The sequence below is a fragment of the Gymnogyps californianus genome, chromosome 1, assembly GCF_018139145.2.
Source record: "Gymnogyps californianus isolate 813 chromosome 1, ASM1813914v2, whole genome shotgun sequence".
In the NCBI taxonomy this organism is placed as follows: domain Eukaryota; kingdom Metazoa; phylum Chordata; class Aves; order Accipitriformes; family Cathartidae; genus Gymnogyps; species Gymnogyps californianus.
The window spans coordinates 159547978-159566863 of record NC_059471.1 but is presented as its reverse complement, the minus strand read 5'-3'; positions in this window follow the sequence as shown (position 1 = coordinate 159566863).

Below are 18886 nucleotides of genomic sequence, written 5' to 3'. Positions count from 1 at the left end.
TGTACCAGGAATTCAAGAGTAAATTTTCAGCATGCAAAATCATATTTTGTGTCCAATTTAAGATTTTTCAAAGGGCTCAATCTCCACATGACCAGTGCTCAGCTCTTCCTCAGAAATGCTTTCGAATGTCTTACATTCACTACTCATTTCTGAAAATACAATCCTAGATTCCAAGAGTTAGGCTTGTTCAGTCAGGGATTAGAAACTATTTTAGAAGTATTTGCATTTCCCAAGTCTCAATACCTAAAGTTAAAGGCCTGTTTTACATTCATATTTCAACATCTTAGTAAGTTGCCTAGTCCACAAATTGTCTAGTTCACAAAGTCTTCAAGTAGATGTGGGATGTTTCTTCCCCAAAATGAACCCAAGAGACCATCCTAGAAATAAGAACCTTCCAGTTTCTCTGTGTAATACATGTGTGGCTTCAAGAGTGCATTCCATGGATGCAAATGAGAACAGAGAGGTCATTTCAAATCTACAAACCTCAATGGATACATTTGTTTTGTCTCCCCTCCTCCCCTCTCCTCCACTCCTCTCCTTTTCCTTATTCCTTTTCTTACCTTTCTTCCTTTCCTTTCTTCTTCCTTCCTTCCCTTCCCTTCCCTTCCCTTCCCTTCCCTTCCCTTCCCTTCCCTTCCCTTCCCTTCCCTTCCCTTCCCTTCCCTTCCCTTCCCTTCCCTTCCCTTCCCTTCCCTTCCCTTCCCTTCCCTTCCCTTCCCTTCCCTTCCCTTCCCTTCCCTTCCCTTCCCTTCCCTTCCCTTCCCTCCCTCTCTCATTTTCCAGGATCTGCTCTCGGTTGAAAAGTTGCTTTGTACTCTCTGAAATAATGATAATTTTTTTTTTTTAAAGGTGAAATATCAAGACCCTGAGGAATCTCTTAATGAATGAGACTTGAAACAGTATTTTGTCAGGCTAATTGCATGCTGTAAAAGATTTCAGGTTAAATCTGAAAATATACGTGGCTCGAGGTTGCAGTGTTATGGATGAAACCACTAAGAATGTCCTTCTTCATTATTACCTGGCTTATTTCTTTGAGCAAATAATAATAGTCTAGTCATTGCCCTTGGATATATGCATGCGAGTCACTCTGAAGACAACAGGACTTTTGCATGCGTATCCCAGGGCAAGGTTTTGCCCTATATTTTCAGTGATAAAAAGTATTTTAAGCCCATTTGTAATTAATATTTCACTAAGAGTTCTTTTTTTTTTCTTTCTTGTGGATAAACTAGTAAAAATGTCTAATGTAACAGTGGAATATGTCATTGTGGCTGGCAGCAAGGCCAGTTTAGCAAAAGTGACAGGCTATTGTTCCATTTCTTGTTCATTATGATCATGACTGCATGCCATTCATACAGGCTTAGCTGTATGGCATGGGCACAGTATGGTGATATCCTGTTGGAATTTAGTTTGTTCCTTGAGTATGTAACAAAATTGAAAGATTTAAATTGTATATGTAATGAATCTGTGCAACTTTTTCTTGCTGTGCAAAGCAAGCTATAATTTCATAGTAGTAAGAGATTGAAAACCCCTGTCATTCACTGCATTACCTAGCTATCCTTGGAGTCTTTCCCACAATGCATTTGCTGAGGTTTTGATCAGCTTAATTTTAAATGTCCCAAGTGATAGGACATCAAGACTTCCCCTCTGCCATAACTGTTCCACAGTGTAAGGGATCCCAGTGTCAGGAACTTTCTCTGGTATAAAATAATGTATTTTTTTCTTTTCCATTGTTTAGTAATGTTACATGTATATACAATCTTGTACAGCCTTATCGCCTACGTGGGTACTCTTCAAGTGCTTATAGGCTGTAACTGTACCATAACCTATCCCCAAACACAGCTTTGTATCTCATTTGAGTGCTCACCCTTGCCCATGGCCCATCCGTGACTCCTGGTTGATGCCCAGTGCCTGGGTCTGGGACTGCCCCCAGTGCCCTGCTCCCTGGTTGGAGCTGTGGGATGGGCACTGGCTGCCAGACCCTGTCCTGCCTTAAGGCTGTGCCATCAACTGGTCTCTTCATCTCATAGGTTCAGTCCTTCTCTGCATGTTCTTGTCCTGTTATTAATGCTAAGTGTAAGAGAATGGGATAATTACTATAATGGGGATGAAGCTCTTTTACATGGGTTTGTTGGCCTGTTTTGATCTTCACATGAGATAATGACATGACAATTGCTGTTGGACAGAGTCCTGCTGTGGGTCAAAAATTACAGAAGCAGATCAGAAACCCTGGATTGTCAACGCTGTCAGGCAACGGCAAAACACAGAGAGACCAGGACTGCTGTAACTGCAGCATGCTCCCTCACACTCGCAGCCCAGAGGGACGCCTGCTCCCGGGGAGCAGAGCTGCTGCAGGGCTGTACTGCTCTGAATTTGATGATAATGCAGGAGCAGCTCAATTAAGAGGGGAAATTATTTAGAGTATTGCCCCGTAATTACACTTCCTGAGACAGCTGCACTCTTCTTTGCGTGGCTACAGCCATTTCTTCACCCTCTGGGGTGGCAGAAAACATGGTTTTACTTCTCAAACCACCTCCAAACAGGTCTTCATATCAGGTGTTGATCAAGGAACATGGGCAATGAATCAGTCCAACTGTGTTAATATTAAATACTAGGAAGAGAGGATGACCAAGGAATAATGCAGTATTGTCTAGTGGAACAAAATCTTTCAGTGGAGATGAGGTGAGAAATTCTGAGACCTATCAAACTAGAAAAATTGGCAATACAAGGGCAGATTAGATTCATTTTAGACAAGTGCAAGGTAATGAACACTGGAAGGAACAGTTTAAGCTACCGATACATACTGATGGATTCAGAATTAGCTGTTATTTCTTAGGAAAAGAGTTCTAGGCATCATTACGGATCATTCAATGAAGACATCTGCTCTGCGAGCAGAAGCAGCAAATAAGATGTTTGGCTGCATGGGAAAGGAGATGGTGAATAGCATGGACAAAATTATATAATGCCATTGTATAAAACCTGCTGTACAGCATGTCCTTACTTTGAATACTACATTTACTTTTGGTCACCTCAGCTCAAAGAGGCCATGAGAGAAATTGGAAGAGATGTTGAGAAAGGCAAGTGAAAATTATTAGAATCACAGGGGAATATTTCAAACTGGGACAAAATATAAAAGAATCAGATTCATTAATCTGGTGAGGAGAAAAGTGAGGTGTGGTAGGAGAGAGCTCTCTAAAATACTATATGGTGTAGAAAGAAAGCAAAGCATGTATTACTGCCTCCATTTTCCTATAATGTAGGTATGCCTAAAGAATGGTCTGTGAAAAACAGCAGGTTCTAAATGTACGCAGTGAAATATCATTGTACACAGAGTAAAATAGCCTTTAATGCACTAGGATGCAGGATGAAATTGCAGCAAGAGGATTCAGGCCCTTATTAGCTATTAATGATAGTGACTGTCGTTTACAGGAGGGTCCCACAACCACTGCATGAGTGCTCTGAAAGTACCTTCCTATAAATAAGAGTAAGTAAGTCCCTTATAAGAAAAGGTGAAGAGACAGATTGGGCTAAAATTTTCTAAATTCAGATAAAATATCAAGGTCTATAATATCCGCATGCCTCAGGGCACTTGCACTAACCCATTGCTGTTGACAAAGGGGAGAGGATGACACTGTGACACACAGGATCTTAAGAGTTTTGTTAATGTAAAATTTTAGTCTGCAGCACTGAGCATCAGCCCTCCCTGCTAGACTAGCTCCTGGATCTACACAGATATCACCAAGAAGCCCATAGCACCTCTGCCACTCCATGAACAGTGCTTACTAATCTCTCACTGTGGGACATCCTTCCACTGAGAATCAGCTTCATGCACTGTATTTTAATCCACAGCTGAATTTAGACAGTTCTCTCCCTTCCCAAAAGCTGGCAGTGAGGCTGAGGACAGAGAAGAATGAACGTCTGGGACTTCACAGAAACATGGGAGCAGAAATAAAGGAAGTGAGACGTGCATGTGATGGGAAAGGGAGAAGTCAAAGTAAAAATCCTTGAAGGAATGATATAGGGAGAAAAAGGTGAAACATTTGAGAGACAGGAGGGTACAAGGAAACAAAAGAAAGGGTGAAGACAAAATGGAATAGAAAGAGACTGAAAGGAAAGAGGGGTAGAAGGAAAGATTATAGCACAGATTATTCAGAGGCCACAAAGAGTAGGGAATATAAAGGCATATCAATTGGAGGGAAAAGGAAGGTAGGCAAGTACAGGGGAAGGAGCAGAGAGAAGAGATACAAGGAGAGGAGACCTAAAAAGAAAAAAAAAACAGGAAGAAGATGCGAAAGGACAACCCGTCATGTGCCATGTAGTAAGTAAGAAGGACTTTTTCCATAGAAATTAAAATCTCTGCAAAGGATGCTGAAAGGCATCTAAATGACAGAAAGCAGATAGACTGAATTGAGGATGTATGGAAGGTGGAATTTGAGAGAGAAGACCACGCAGATGCACTACCAATGTACTACCAATGCCTTCCAGTGCGGGACAGAGAATGAACTCTGCCCCAGCAACTACCTTTGATTCAGAGTTCCTTCTGGGATTCCTCTGTAGGGTCAAAGTGTAAGATACATGAAAATACAATACAATGAAAATATCTTAGTGGTATAAATGTTGGACAATTCATAACATAATGGAACTAAGAGCAAATTCTGCTAACCATCTTAGAAGAAATCACGTATTTTCTATATACTATTGTTAATCCCAGGGGAAAATATACATTTTGCAGAAGTACTAGAAGGAATGGACCAGCCAATGATTTGTGTCCTTCCACAAAAATGGAAAGCTAATGGCCTTGTTAAGGTAAGTTCTATTGCACTGCTAGCTAGGAAGTAAAATTATCATCAATTAACTTTAGATAACTCTCAAAATTCTTTAGAAGAGCTTTTCTGTACCTAATAATGTTCTGATTTTAGAATATGACTGTTACTCAGAGCATGAGAACAAGTTCTGTAATCTCACTGGATTTCCACTCCTTCTCAACATGTGGTTTTACAATGCAGTTCCAAAACTGGATGTCATCCACTCTGGCTATTTCATACCCATAGGGGAGTGAGATCCAAAGACAAGTAAGCCTGATATCTGTCCTCCTACCATTTGCTTCAATAGGCAAGCAGGCTGGCAGGGCAACAGGTCTTAAGGGGTAGGTTTTGGGACTTTGGCCACATTCTTAGGAGATATCACTGACTTTTGTGACCTTTTACAATTATCAGTATCAGTGTTTCCTCCTTTGCCTTTTGTTTGCCTATTTAGATAGTAAACAGTTTAATGCAAGGTATTCAACAGCGTACAGTTGTCCTGGTTTCAGCTGGGATAGAGTTAACTCTCTTCTTAGTAGCTGGTACAGTGCTGGGTTTTGGATTTAGTGTGAGAATGATATTGATGATAACACTCTGATGTTTTAGTTGTTGCTAAGTAGTGCTTATCCTCAGTTAAGGACTTTTCAGTTTCCCATGCTCTGCCAACAAGCAGGTGTGCAAGAAGCTGGGAGGGAGCATAGCTGGGGCAGCTGACCTGAACTAGCGAAAGGGGTATTCCATATACCATGGAACATCATGCCCAGTACATAAACAAGGGGGAGTTGCCCGGGAGGGGCGGATCGCAGCTCTGGCATCGGTCAGCGGGTGGTGAGCAGTTGCATTGTGCATCACTGGTTTCCCCCTGCCCCTTCCTTTTTTTTGTTATATTCCTTTTCATTACTATTATTATTATTATTATTATTATATTTCATTATTACTATTGTTAGTATTATATTTTACTTTAGTTATTAAACTGTTCTTATCTCAACCCATGAGTTTTATTATTTTTTTCCCTTCCCTCCTCCTCACCCACTGGGAGGGGGAGAGGGGGAAGCGGCTGTGTGGTGCTTAGTTGCTGACTGGGGTTAAACCACGACAACAGTGTATAAAAACTTCAGGCCATACTATAAGGCAAGGATAATAATCTACTAAACATAGTTACAGCACTGTCCTTGGCTGTTATTTGCAATCTGCTTAGGTACTCATTGCTCTCACTACACATCCCTGTCCTGGTCCAACAGAAGCACAAACATGAGGTGTTTGTTATTTTTCTATGCATTTAATCTAAAAGAATAAGCATTTGGTTTTTTCCCCCCATCTCTTAGTGAGATTGTGATAGAGACTAATATTGTAAATAGGATGTAGTTAGCAACTTGCTATGAGTCTTTCAGCTTTTTCATTTTCTTGCGGGTTTGGTCACTGTCAAAACCTCACTTTCCAGAGATTATTCTTTGGTTCCTGAAGAGACTTCAGTCATCTCTACAATCTTTTTTATTTTGCTTCATTTAAATTTTGCAACTGATTTTCAGACTGGAACAGTGAATAAACTTAGGACAGGAGAGGGGTAATAAAGGTTAAGAGGCTTTTTTATTTCTATCATCAGATCTCCTTTCTATTCTAATTCATTTTCAGAAGTAACAACCCCTCTTTGAGTTTCTAGCGTTGATGAAAAGGAGAAAAAAAAAAGATGGATGGAAGAGACAAAAAGATGGGAGAGTTGGTTTAAAATGCATATTAGGAATAAAGTACTATCTATAATTTAATATTACTTAGTTTTTCTGCTCACAAATTTGGAAGAGTGATTTGGCCTAGGCAATCTCTTATAAGTCTTTGCCTGTGATGTCAGAATCAGGACTTTACTGCTGCTTGTCCATTTCATCTGGGGCTGCCTTATACTTCCCTCCTTTTTACATCCTGGACAGTAGCTCTGCATCCCCCATTCTGTCCCCACACTTTGGCAGAACAACATTTAATGCAAATAAAAGTGATAATGGGATTTACCTCCCCTACAATATTTATTTATCCATGAGACCTACAGCCAGGCTCATCTTCCTGGGCTTCCCCTCAGTTATCCTCGACCATCTGGGTTGAACTCTTGGATTCCCGTCACAGCGGCTCTGCATACCATATTTAGCTTAGAAAGGGATTTCTGTTGTTGCTCTCAGCAGTGGGGTATCTGATGCCCTGTGAGTCCTGAATCATGCTTACCAGTGGGGTGGGAGGCCCAGATCAAAGCAAATCCTCACTGAGAATAAATTCATATCCACTGAAGTTAGCAGAGCTGCATTAGTGCTTATAACTTCCTATCCTTTATCTGCACTCCACTCACAGCATTTTTACAACTGGGTTTGTGGCTCATTTTACATATGCTTGTTTATCATTCCCAGGAACCGTTCGATTTCATTCTTTTAAGGCCACTCTCCTCTGGCATTTTCCCATTCAGATTAGCCATTTAGTACTCATGGCTTCAGTTCAGCAAAGCACTTAAGCACATGCTGAAGCAAATGCATTTTAAACATGCAGTGACGTATGTTGCTGATACATCATTAGGACTTGATATTTATATGGACACAGTGCCTAGCAACCCAGCCCTGTTCCAGGAGTTCTGCTGCTGCTGCGTGTTGTACTGCCACACAACAGAAAGACAAACATTGTTCCCAGAAGCTTCTAGTCCTGAGCTTTATATACTGTACATTCCCTAAATGTGTTATGAATATTAACCTGTGTAACCACTACATTATGCTGAGGGTTAGATGAGCTAAGGTAGCTCCCATTTGTTGATAGGGAAAATTAAGCAGCAAAACAATTGTCATTGTCAGCCTTTCTGCACCAGCACTGGCAGCTTATCCCATTACCCCTCATGGGCTTTATGCTAGGCTAGATGTACTTCATGTTCTTCCATTCTTCTGGATTTAGGTTTGGCAACTATACCAACACACTGCTTCCAGGGCTAGACATGTAAATTGAACAATTTGTTGATCAAGAAAAAAAGATATCTATATGCTATATTGATTACATGAGCATAGAGGAATTGCAAGCTCTTAAATACCTGCAACAACGGATAAAGAATCAGTGTTACAAAGACGACCAACCATTATATTAAAACATCCATTTACATAGCGGCATAGTGTTGTTCTTGCATGGTTTGGTCTACTATGGATTTCTACTACCTTTTTGTCAGTTAATCAGTCTCTTCCGGGTTTGACAGTTGCTCTGGAAAGCTTTAATTTAATTCTGCCACGAGATGGGTTGAAAAGGTCACATTTCTGTTTTGTAAATCCTCAGAAACTGGGCTTTAGAGATGCAAAACTGAAATCAGTGTGTTTCATGTATATTTCATCTTGTGCTCTCCTGACACTGAAAAGGCAGAGAAATAATTTTAGATGCAAGACGTAGGGTGGGTTCCTCCTCCCACCCTCCTTCCCAGATTATAATCATTAAATGGGAACTGTTCTGCAGGGCCATTATTCTGGGACAGCTCAGCTCCTAATTCACTGTGTCCTAACTGCCTCATACACTCCAGCATTAGGTCTGTCTGTAGTTGTGTTTTAAAGTAGGCTGATACCAAGGAGATATTCTGCCCACTCTGGAGACCTCCACACATCTCTCTGAGGTCATTATTAGAAGCAGATCAGCAAATTAGGTGGTTTATGGGTTTAATCCACTGTGTAAACCCCCTTATTCAATTACGAGGATTTGATTGTGCCCAATCTCATGTGATAATCTCCCATGGCCCATGTATTGAACACCCACTAGTTGTTACTATGAAGAAGTACTTGGACTACCAGGGTCCTTGGCTAGTTATGGTAGGAATCCCTCTCTGGTCCAGAGACCAATGCAAATCTCCTTGTTTTACCTTGACCTGCAGATATTTTTCAACAGATCTACTCAAAACATTGCCTATATCTTTGTGTACACTGCGATACATACAAGGAAATACCTCATTAGGGTACGTAAGAAGAAGACATGCTCCTGTGCCTAACTGAAGGATAGTGTTGTAGTCCCTCTGCCTCACTTTGCTTCAGGTGGACTTTAACCCTGCCAAGACAGTGACTGCTCCCATATCTCTGCTTGCAGAACACCTAGCACTGCTTGCAGACACCGCAGCCTTCCTGCATCAGTGCAGCACACACAATAAATCATAACGCTGGTTCTCATAGGCTAGTTCACATGTGAATGGCAGGCAATTCTTTCTCTCTCGCCTTCCCGGGAGGAATTCCCAGCTGCGGCTGCCCCTTTCCCGCCAGCACCACGGACAGAAGCCGTTTCTTTCGCATCCCACTCCCCAATCCTGTCTGCTTTTGTAGATTCTGATATTTTTTTTATCAAATGCCTAAACTCATAAGCAATTTTCGGCTCTCTGCAAATGTGTGCCTTTGTGGCTAAAGTCAGAAGTTAAAGCAAGACAACCATTAAGTGCAAGTAACATTTAAACTGAATATTTTTGTCTTACCACCACTGTCTTTCCATGATACCTCAGGGTTTGTTTCCTTTCTATCCTTTAAAAAAGGGCACCAGACACTTTTTTATTTTTTAATGTTGACACAAATGAAAGAAATTGATGGGCTGTGAAAATAGAAGCAGCAACGAACCCTAAGAACAGTCTGGCATTCAACACAAAAGGGAATGTGCAATAAGAAGTGCAACAAGAGCATCCAATTCACCAAAAGACTTATCCTTCCCTTTTCCTTTCATCCAAAAGTAGCCAGTAAAGGCAGAATAGCAAAGAAGGCCCAGAGAAGTATACTGACTGCAGCGGCCAAGAATCCCAAGGAAAGATTTTTGTCAGAAATAAAGATTAATTTGGTGTCTCCTCTTTAGCCTTTCTTTACAAAGCCTGAGTCATAGGCATTTCTCAAATGGATAATTATCTGCTAACTAAAAATGCAGTTTGAAAATGACTCAAGCTGTTTGCAAATTCAGGTTGGATTTGCAGACTGCTTTAGCCAAAATGAATAAAAGAAATATGTAAGGGGGAGGGTGGGTAAAGCTGAAATGTTTCACTTCAATATTGTCCCCCCCAAAATGTTTCGGTTTTTTTAAATCTTGAAGACTGCTTTGAGATCAAGTGGAACAAAATTTATTTTATTTCCCCATTTTCATTTTCAGTTTTAAATAAAATGATAATTATTGAATGTTTTATCTGGGTGGAGAGGAAAACTAAGAGTATGCTTTGGCAAGAACATTTTCATTGTTAGTGTCAAGTTATCATCCTTAGTAAAGTCGTTTCCTTCCTTCTTTCAGTTACAGTATCAAAAATTGTTTGTGCTGCAGTAGAGCAAACCACAAAATGGTTTTGTGCAATCAGCAGCTTTGCTTGGCAGAGACAGAGGGCTAGAATAGCAAAGGTGCAGGTATTTACTGATAGAGGTCTCTGGGGTAAAGTTATGTCGGGGACTTGAACTTGGGAAGCTTCAGAAACAGTGGTACACACAGAGGAGACACAAGACTGGCATGGCATAAGCAACCTCATATCAGATAGGGAACAGTACATTAAATCAGAGCTCAGCATAACAAAAGTGGTTCTGGCGATCAGGATTAAGATGAACTGACAAAGCTGAACCAGATCAGCTGGTATAAAACCCAGGGAAAATGAAAGGTAACTGTCTGTGGCTAAAAACACTAACATGACAAACCTAACAGTACTTCTTTCGAACTTGATCAAGGACTGTGCAGGTTTCATGCGATGTGGAGCCAATGTCACCAGCTCCTTGCTTGTCTGGTACCTTAGCAAGCTTGCTTGCTCCCTGAAACCCACTGAGGTGTTAGCTGTTTGGCCCACAGCAATAGCCTCACTCCTTGTTGTACAGTTAATAACCAGTTCCTGTGGCATCAGCATTAGCTGTCAGTGTCATCAAACAGCAATAAAATCTGGATCTGAGAGTTGTTTCGCAACAACTACTTGTGCCCTGGCAGGGAAGGTTTCAGACTCCACACTTTGGAGCCTCTCTGATGCATTTTATATTTTGAGTCTTGATCTTCTGCACCTAACAGGACATGTTTTCAAAGTCTTTGTGCCCTCTTCCAGGGCTTGAGGAGGAGGAGATGGAAATGACAGAGGTAGCTACAGGAGTTCGAAGAGAGGAAGAGAAACTCTGTGTGATACAGCAGAGACTGCTGAGGTGCATATTTCCACACTTCCCAGCCACTGGCCAGCACAGCTGGGAACAGTCTGTTTCTTTGAATGCAGCCAGTAGATCATGAGCGGTACTAAGATCTCACAGAGTATTGGCAATTTCACCAGATAAACCCTTCTATGTCACTTCATGCTCAGTGCAATTCTGGGATAACTCTGGAGCTGCCACATCCCACCACAGCCTCTCTGTGTTCAGCATGCAACTGGCTGTCCCCAGACCTGCACCCAGCTCAGCATCTCCAGGGACAATTCTCCAGGGATAGGCAGAAAGAGCATCCTGTGAGTGAATGTACTGCATGCCCCTGCTCAGGAGTCTCAAGTCCTCATAAGTTTTACTCCCAGTGATTGCTTTTTCTGCTTAGGCAAAGAGAAACCTCTTACAGTTAAATATTCATATGACTTTAGTGGGAAAATGTTGCTGCTCTTTGCATACATTAGGCTCATCTTTTCAATAGAGAATGGAAAAAAAATGTTCAAAATCTGCAAATGGCTTGCCTTAATACCTTTATCCCTGTTAACACATGTGGAACATAAAGATTCAAAGATTCACTGGGCCTTTTTCAAAATATGTATGGGTTGTTCCTGAGTTTCTGTAAGAAGGACCACTCAAGGGAAAGTGTATATTAACTCTGGTGGGAAGTCTGTATACTTAAAAAAAAAAAGTAAGAAAGAAACCTTACATCTTCAGCTTAGCAGATTCACTAGCTTACCTATGTGGCTGCATTTAACACTTTGATATAAACCTTGTAATAGAACGAGTACATGAAGAAGTCAGGCTCTGTCCTACAGATCCTGTGTACTGTACAGCTGTAGCTCACTGACTATGGTTTTACTTCAGATCCTTGTTGAGACACTGAAGATGAAAGAGTGGGCTTCACCTGAGAAACAAAAAAGGAGAAAAAAGTAGAGTAGAGAAAGGGAAAGGAAGGAAGGAAAAACAGTAGAAAAAAAACGTTTGATGCTGCATTTGCTATCTTTAATTGAAAAAGGTAGAAAAGTTGTGCAAAATCACATTCTTTCCTTATCCTGAAGGGTTAGGGGAACTGAAAATGTGATTGCAGCTGGGTAGGACAAATACAACTCCAGCACTCTGCAGGGTTCAAGAAAAAAAAAAACAAACCTGCTCCATGCAATCCAAATGGTGCTGCTCAGACCACCTCCAGCAGCAGCTCCTATATGCAGCTAAGATGCTGCTGGATTTACCACAACCTGGGATACCGTCTAGGTCTTTTCGCCTAAGCTGCTGAGCTGGTGATATACTAGTCCCAGGTCCTTCTGATCCTTCCAAGGAGACCACACTAGAAGCAATGGATCCTTTACATCAGCCAGCCTGTGAATTTCTCTGATCAGAAATAGTATGAAAGGCACACCATGAGAGGGAGACAGAGTGCCATATGAAATGTGCATAGTTCCAGCTTTTTTTTACTTTTAATATGAGCCCAGGGATTTCCCTGCATGTTTGCTTACTGTTATTGTTTTGACTGCATACTGACATTCAATTGTTGGAGTCCTATTTCAAATTTAGTAGGTGATGTTTTCTTTGCTGTTACCTTTCATCCAGCCAATAATAGGTCCAGATCAACTTGTCATTGAGAAAATGGGCTCCAGTATTTCACAACTTGTGTAATTGCTTCCCTTCCTTCCCCTTTTATCTCAGTCTTTCTACTGCATCTCCACTCTTTTTCTTTTGCTTTTTTGTTTTCCGCTGTGGCATACCCAGGAAGAATGAAGGAGCATAAAGGAGTTGGTGAAGATAAATTAATATGTGGTTGTGGGCATGCTTGCATCTAATGATGATGAGATACAGGGAATATCATCTACGTACAGCAAATCTGATAGCATTAGAAGTTAGCTAAGCTTCCCTGAAATCATCCAGGTCTGCATTTGGCCTATCAGCATTAGCTTTTGGCAAAGGAAGTGCACCTTTGCATTTAAATTAAGCAGGTTGAAGGGTGGAATATGAGTGGCATTTATCCGTACCACTGATGTTTAGTAAGTCAGTATCTATGCTGGTTCATCCATGGGTGGTGAAGCCCGATTTGCATGATGTTCCCATCTGGCAAATGACATCTAGGGACCTCTCTGTAGTATGAGGCAGTGATTGCTAGGGAGCAGTGTTCAAATAGTCACTTAACAGACTGGTGATGGGGCAAATGTAAGTTTATAAGCCCAAGGAGACATGGAAGTGTTATTGCTCCCCACAGGAGACAGCTGGTGCCTGCTGGATGAGTGTAGGAACAGTTTTGCAGTTCAGACTACAGTGTCATCCAGCCCTGAGCTCTGCTTTGACTCTTTTCCTTCCCACGTGTGGTTTCCAACAGCCCACTGCCAGGCTGACATTTCTTCTCACTGCTGCTGGTGGCTGGCTTCCTTGCTGTTTGGAAACCCCAACAGGCGTTATGACTAAGCCATGTCAGTGTGATTGACAGGTTTGTACACACAGCAGGCTGGGGCATCCAAGAAGCACTGATGACAGCTCACAGACATGTGAAGGCAAGAGAGCAAGTGGATTTGGCAGGCTGAGGAGCAAGCAAAACAGGCCTTGGCTTCAGCCCATGAGCTTTGGGAAGGCAGTGGGGCCAGTCCAGAGTTTGAATTTGGTGCATGGGGTTACTGAGATGCCTGAAGGGCAGGCAAAGAAAGATGAACAGATGAACAGCCACGGGAAAAGAGGGACATTAGATAAGGGGGACGATACAAGGGAACAGGAAGAAGAAAAAAAACCCACAAAACAAAAAGAAGGAATATTATATCTCCCTCATCAAAGATGCTTGCTATGAGCCTTGCTCTTCCCTCCTACCCCACTCCACCTCAGGAAAGAAATTACATTTGTCTTTCAAGCTGTTATCACTAGCCTCCCCATAAGGAAGAACAGCCTGTTGAGTTTGCACATTCACAGAGCAGACCAAATCTCTTTCCTGGCTCCATCAGGAGATTCATATCACTCTTGCTAACCTTCTTAACAGAACAGTTCTTATATAGGTCTTATATTTACTGCAGGTCTTCCCTGCAAGCACAAACAGGAGGTCCTGTCCAGCAGTCCAAGTGTCCACTGCCTTGACACTATCCCACCAAGTAAATGAATAACTTGATTGACCCTGAAATTAAGTCATTGTGCTGCTAATTCAGGAGGATAGGCTGAGTACCCAAGTCTGCCAAAGACCGTGCAAAAGTTATTGACCCTCTTTTTGTTTCCATTCCCCACTGTAAAATGGAAAATACTGACACCTGGACACCTGCTTTCTTCCTTTATTTGATGGGACCATGTACATGGGTAGGCCCAAGAGATGCAATCACTCCTCCTCCAGTTCTGAACCTGTGGAATGGAAACCAGAAATTTTGAAATGGCTGTCCAAGGGTAGCCATGAAACTAGCTCGGCCAAATGTTTCCTCTTGGTGGGAACAAATACTGAAGGGGGAGCCCAGGCAAAAGGCTTTTGGTCCATCTTATCTAATTAGGCTGTAACCTCTTGGAGGAAGGGATACGTTACCACTATGGGTTGTACATGTTAGGGAATTATGATCTCAGTTTTCTCTCTTCTCCCTATTAACCTTTCCTCCTCCTTCTTGCCCGAAGAGCTACCATTGTGGATTTCACAATACTTTCTCAGCAGCTTCTTTTGTTAGTTTTTTTCTTTGTTTTGGTTTTTTCTTTGTCATCAACAACATCTAAAGACTCATCTGGAGTTGAATATGCACCATGAAATTTTCTCACATTAGGAGCTGCCTTATGTCTGTGTTTTTATCAAGGTCAAATCTGAGAAAGGATTGTGATTTTTCTTCTCTCAAATGCAAGCTTTGTCATTTTGCCATTTGTCTGTCCTGTTCACTGAGTTTCACTGAAAGCTTCAAGCTCTCTCCCACTTCTTAGCAAGGAGAATGAATATGGTAAAGGAAAAATCTACTTTCTTTTCAGTGAGGTGTTTATATCTGGTTTATTTATTTGTGTAGACCTGCTTTTGCCATCAGATTCAGAAGAGCCTTCATAGAAACAGGCATGGATAACATTAAACTGACTATGAGTCAGCCCAGCCTCAAAATGATCCATCAAACTTTCTGTAATGACTTCTAGAGCACCTTCAGTGCCAGTATATGAGAAAATGCTGTGTTGGACCGAGTGACCAGAGAGGGTGTCCGTGGCTAAACTGGGAATGAAGGCATCACCACAGCCTGGTTTATGTTGGCCTGTGGTGACATGGGATTGCAAGTCAGGGCAGCAGCCACAGCACTGCACTGTGCATGCATGAAATGCATGTGTGTCTGTGGGGAAGGGAAGCAGAAGCCACCCCTTTATGGCTTGTGTTTGATCTAGCCCTGTTCTACCTTGGACACTAGACCCTCCTTGAGCAGGGTCTTGGATCAGGCAACATCGAAGAGTACCTTCTGACCTAGGTTGTTCCCTGATCCTCTGGTTATGCATGTGTCTCGGTAAGACTGGCTGTAACATGCAGAATACCAGATAGCCCTCATTTGCTCCACTAGACTTTTTTACAGGGAAAGTCTAGGAGTTTCAAAAGTCAGTGACCGAAGTTTGGCTCTCACATTGCAGTCAACTTAACTAAATAAATAGATCATATACAAGGGAACCATCTGTTACTGAAGAAGTGAATGAAGGCCACTTAGTTATATATTTCCCTTCAAGCAACTGTTTTGAAAATCTTAGCATCCTTGAATACAAGTGTTATCTGTTGACACAGCTGCTACTCTCTTGCCATTGTCTCTCAACCTTCTTTCAGCCCAATACAACACCACAACACAGCTAAGGGCATCGCTGGCAGTAGTGTATGAGCTCCTCTCTTTCTTCCCATGCAGTCAGGGTCCAGGTAATTGCTGTGCATGGACTTACGATGCTGCCTGTTAAGGAACTGTGGCTAGAGAACAGGTGGGTAGATTCCTAAAGAGTGTAGCTTCTGCTTTAGGCTTCCTTATTTAAATATATGCATAGATTGGAGGTAATTTTGGACCCACATCCAGATTCAAAACTCAACACACATCTTGAAGATTTACTTGGGTCCAGAGATCTCCTTTTTAAGGCATTTGGATCCAAACTGAACTTCCTCCAAGTTTCTCAGCTGTCTAGATTTATGTAGTAAATAGTGAGGGAGCGGGTGTGGAAAGAGTCTGAGAGACTATAAAATGTGGAGGCAGAATTATAGTTCCAAATAGGATGTCTTTCATGGTTTAGTATGGGACCCCTTCAGGAGTGATGAAGTTCAGATTTGTGTGTTCAAGGAGAGTCATATGTTGCTGATACTGCCAACAATACTCCCCTTCTGCTTCCATACCCTGTGCAGCAAACCTCTATGATAAGACATTGTGTTGTCCAACTGGAAAACTAATAATGGACCTTTTACACTGAGAAAGAAGACAGCACTGACCTGGACAACAGAAGATGAGGGAGAGAGAGAAGGTGGTTTCAATTTTGCAATAAAAATAGAAATAATTATGCTTAAAAAGACTTTTTATTATTATTATTTTGGTTAAAAAGCACTGGAAGAGGTTTTTCTCTGTGCTCCTTGACATTTCCCTGTTCCTGCAGGAATTCCTATTTAGCCTAATTAGGCTCTGTTTCTCCTTCATTTGGGCTCCATAACTCATTAGCTTCCAGCTGGGCAACTCATGATTCTAGGATGTTTAATTACCTTCTTGTAGCAGATATCCTGATTGCTTCTGGTCAAAAAATGCAGATCCAGTCCCTTCAGCTGATCTGAACTGATCTCAAAATGAGTTGTGTCATTAGCCCCTTCTAATTTCATCCTTTCTTTCTACTTATTCCCCTTGGTCAAGACCAACATCACATATGACCTGATGTGACAGAGAACCAAGAATATAATACAGTTGGTATCTTAAAGGGGAACACTCACTAACTCTATTGGTCTGCATTATTTTGATAATATCAAGAAGTTCGGTTTGAAGTTCCTGAGGCACACAGATGGATAAGTATCTTCATCTATTTCAGCTAACCACAGAGGCCAGCACTTTTTCTCTTCTTTCCAAGGGAGACATTAAATCCATTTTAATCAGGTATGAGACCCTAATTGAATTTTGACTCTTTTCTGGGACTGTATCCAAAGTTAATTTGTCACAGTCACATTCAAGTTGAGCTCAGTCAGATTCAAAGTAAAGTTTATAATATTCTTGTAAATTTGGATAAATACATCAACATAGATCCAGACTTTAGTAAGAGGTTCATTCCATTCTTTTTGTGGTTCAGTTTATTCAGATTTAATTGACTGGTTTTCTTTAAAGAAAAAAAGTCTTCAGTTGCAAGGACTGACCCTGATTTAGTGGTCTACACAGATTATATTTTTTGTGTATAATAAATGCCCCAGTCACAAGACATCTGCTGTAGCAGGGAAGAATTGCACAGTTCACATTGTTAAAACAGATCAGGATCGAAGTGCTTTGTTGATTTATTAATGACAGGTAGTTAAATGCCAGTCAGCAAAACATACGTTCAGGATATAATGTCAGCAATACAACAGATAAACCATAAGACCAAATTCTTACAAAATGTTGTTGTACACCTACAAATTTCTAAACATCCTTTTACAACTAGTCCAAAACTTCTAATCCCATAGATATACAAACACAGAGAATTAATTTTCCAAGGGCGGGCTGTGTGGGTACCTCCACATTCAACCATCAGAGAGCAACAGATTATCAGTAGTTGGGAATACATGGGTGAGACATCTACAACCTGACCTCTGATATTTGTTCTAAATTGTACTAAATTGTGTTCTCTCTTTCCAATAGCCCCTTCCTGTCTCTCTTTCCCAAGCTTTTTATTACAATTTCACTTGGGCTGCAGAGAATTTTGAAGGCACTCCATAGAATTGTTTCCTTATTTCTCATTGCTGTAGACTACTGTTCCCAGACTAAAGACTTCAGCTAAAGTGTCATTTTCCTGTGTGAAAACAAGAGCGACTTATCCTCTCCCTAGAACAAGAGTGTCCGCCTATTGTCTGTCATCAATAAAGGTTGCTATATTCTATTTTACCCTCACTAATTACAGAAAAGTTCTGTGCTGATATTCTGCCACTCACCACCAGTATGCAACACACTCTGGTACTTCAGACACCTGGAAGTGATGGGGATTGTGCTTCAGCTGTAATTGAGACAGTCCTTCTAAATCACTGCTCGGTAGTAGGTCACTCTGAGTACCGAGCTGTTACCACCACCCTAAAATCCCTGTTCTGATTGAGACATTTATGGACATAAGAGGTCGAGAAAGTGGGTTGTGTTGCCATTACCAGAGCAGCATTAGTATTTCAGACAGAGCACTGTATTTATGTAGCACTGATATCTTCAACATGCCAGGGACACGGCAATGAATTCATGCTTGTGGTGTCACCGCAAGCACATCAAATCTGCTTTTCAGGTGTGGAAGTTGATACCTGGAAAGGTGACTTGCTCAAGGCCAGACAAACTAGGTCAAATAAAGGATTAGACTCTGGAAAATGTGTTTAACCCAAGGGACTATGCTATTTTTCCTGTCAGGATTCTGAGTTTCCAAACTGTGATACATTAAACACATGAAGTTCAACTTAAAGCAGTGGGGCTGATGCTAATTTTTAAGGATTTCCACGCTGAGGACAGTTTATTGATTTCATTTTCTCATTACTTCACTAAATATTTTGATATGCAGTTGTGAAATTGAGTTTCCTTCAAGCTGTTACATTTCCCCATGAAGTCTTACTTTTTCATCTGTCATTAAAAAGCGTGTCATTGTCCTGGTTTCGGCTGGGACAGAGTTAATTTTCTTCTTAGTAGCTGGTACAGTGCTGGGTTTTGGACTTAGTGTGAGACAATGTTGATAACACTCTGATGTTTTAGTTGTTGCTAAGTAGTGCTTATCCTCAGTTAAGGATTTTTCAGTTTCCCATGCTCTGCCAGCAAGCAGGTGTGTAAGAAGCTGGGAGGGAGCATAGCCGGGGCAGCTGACCTGAAC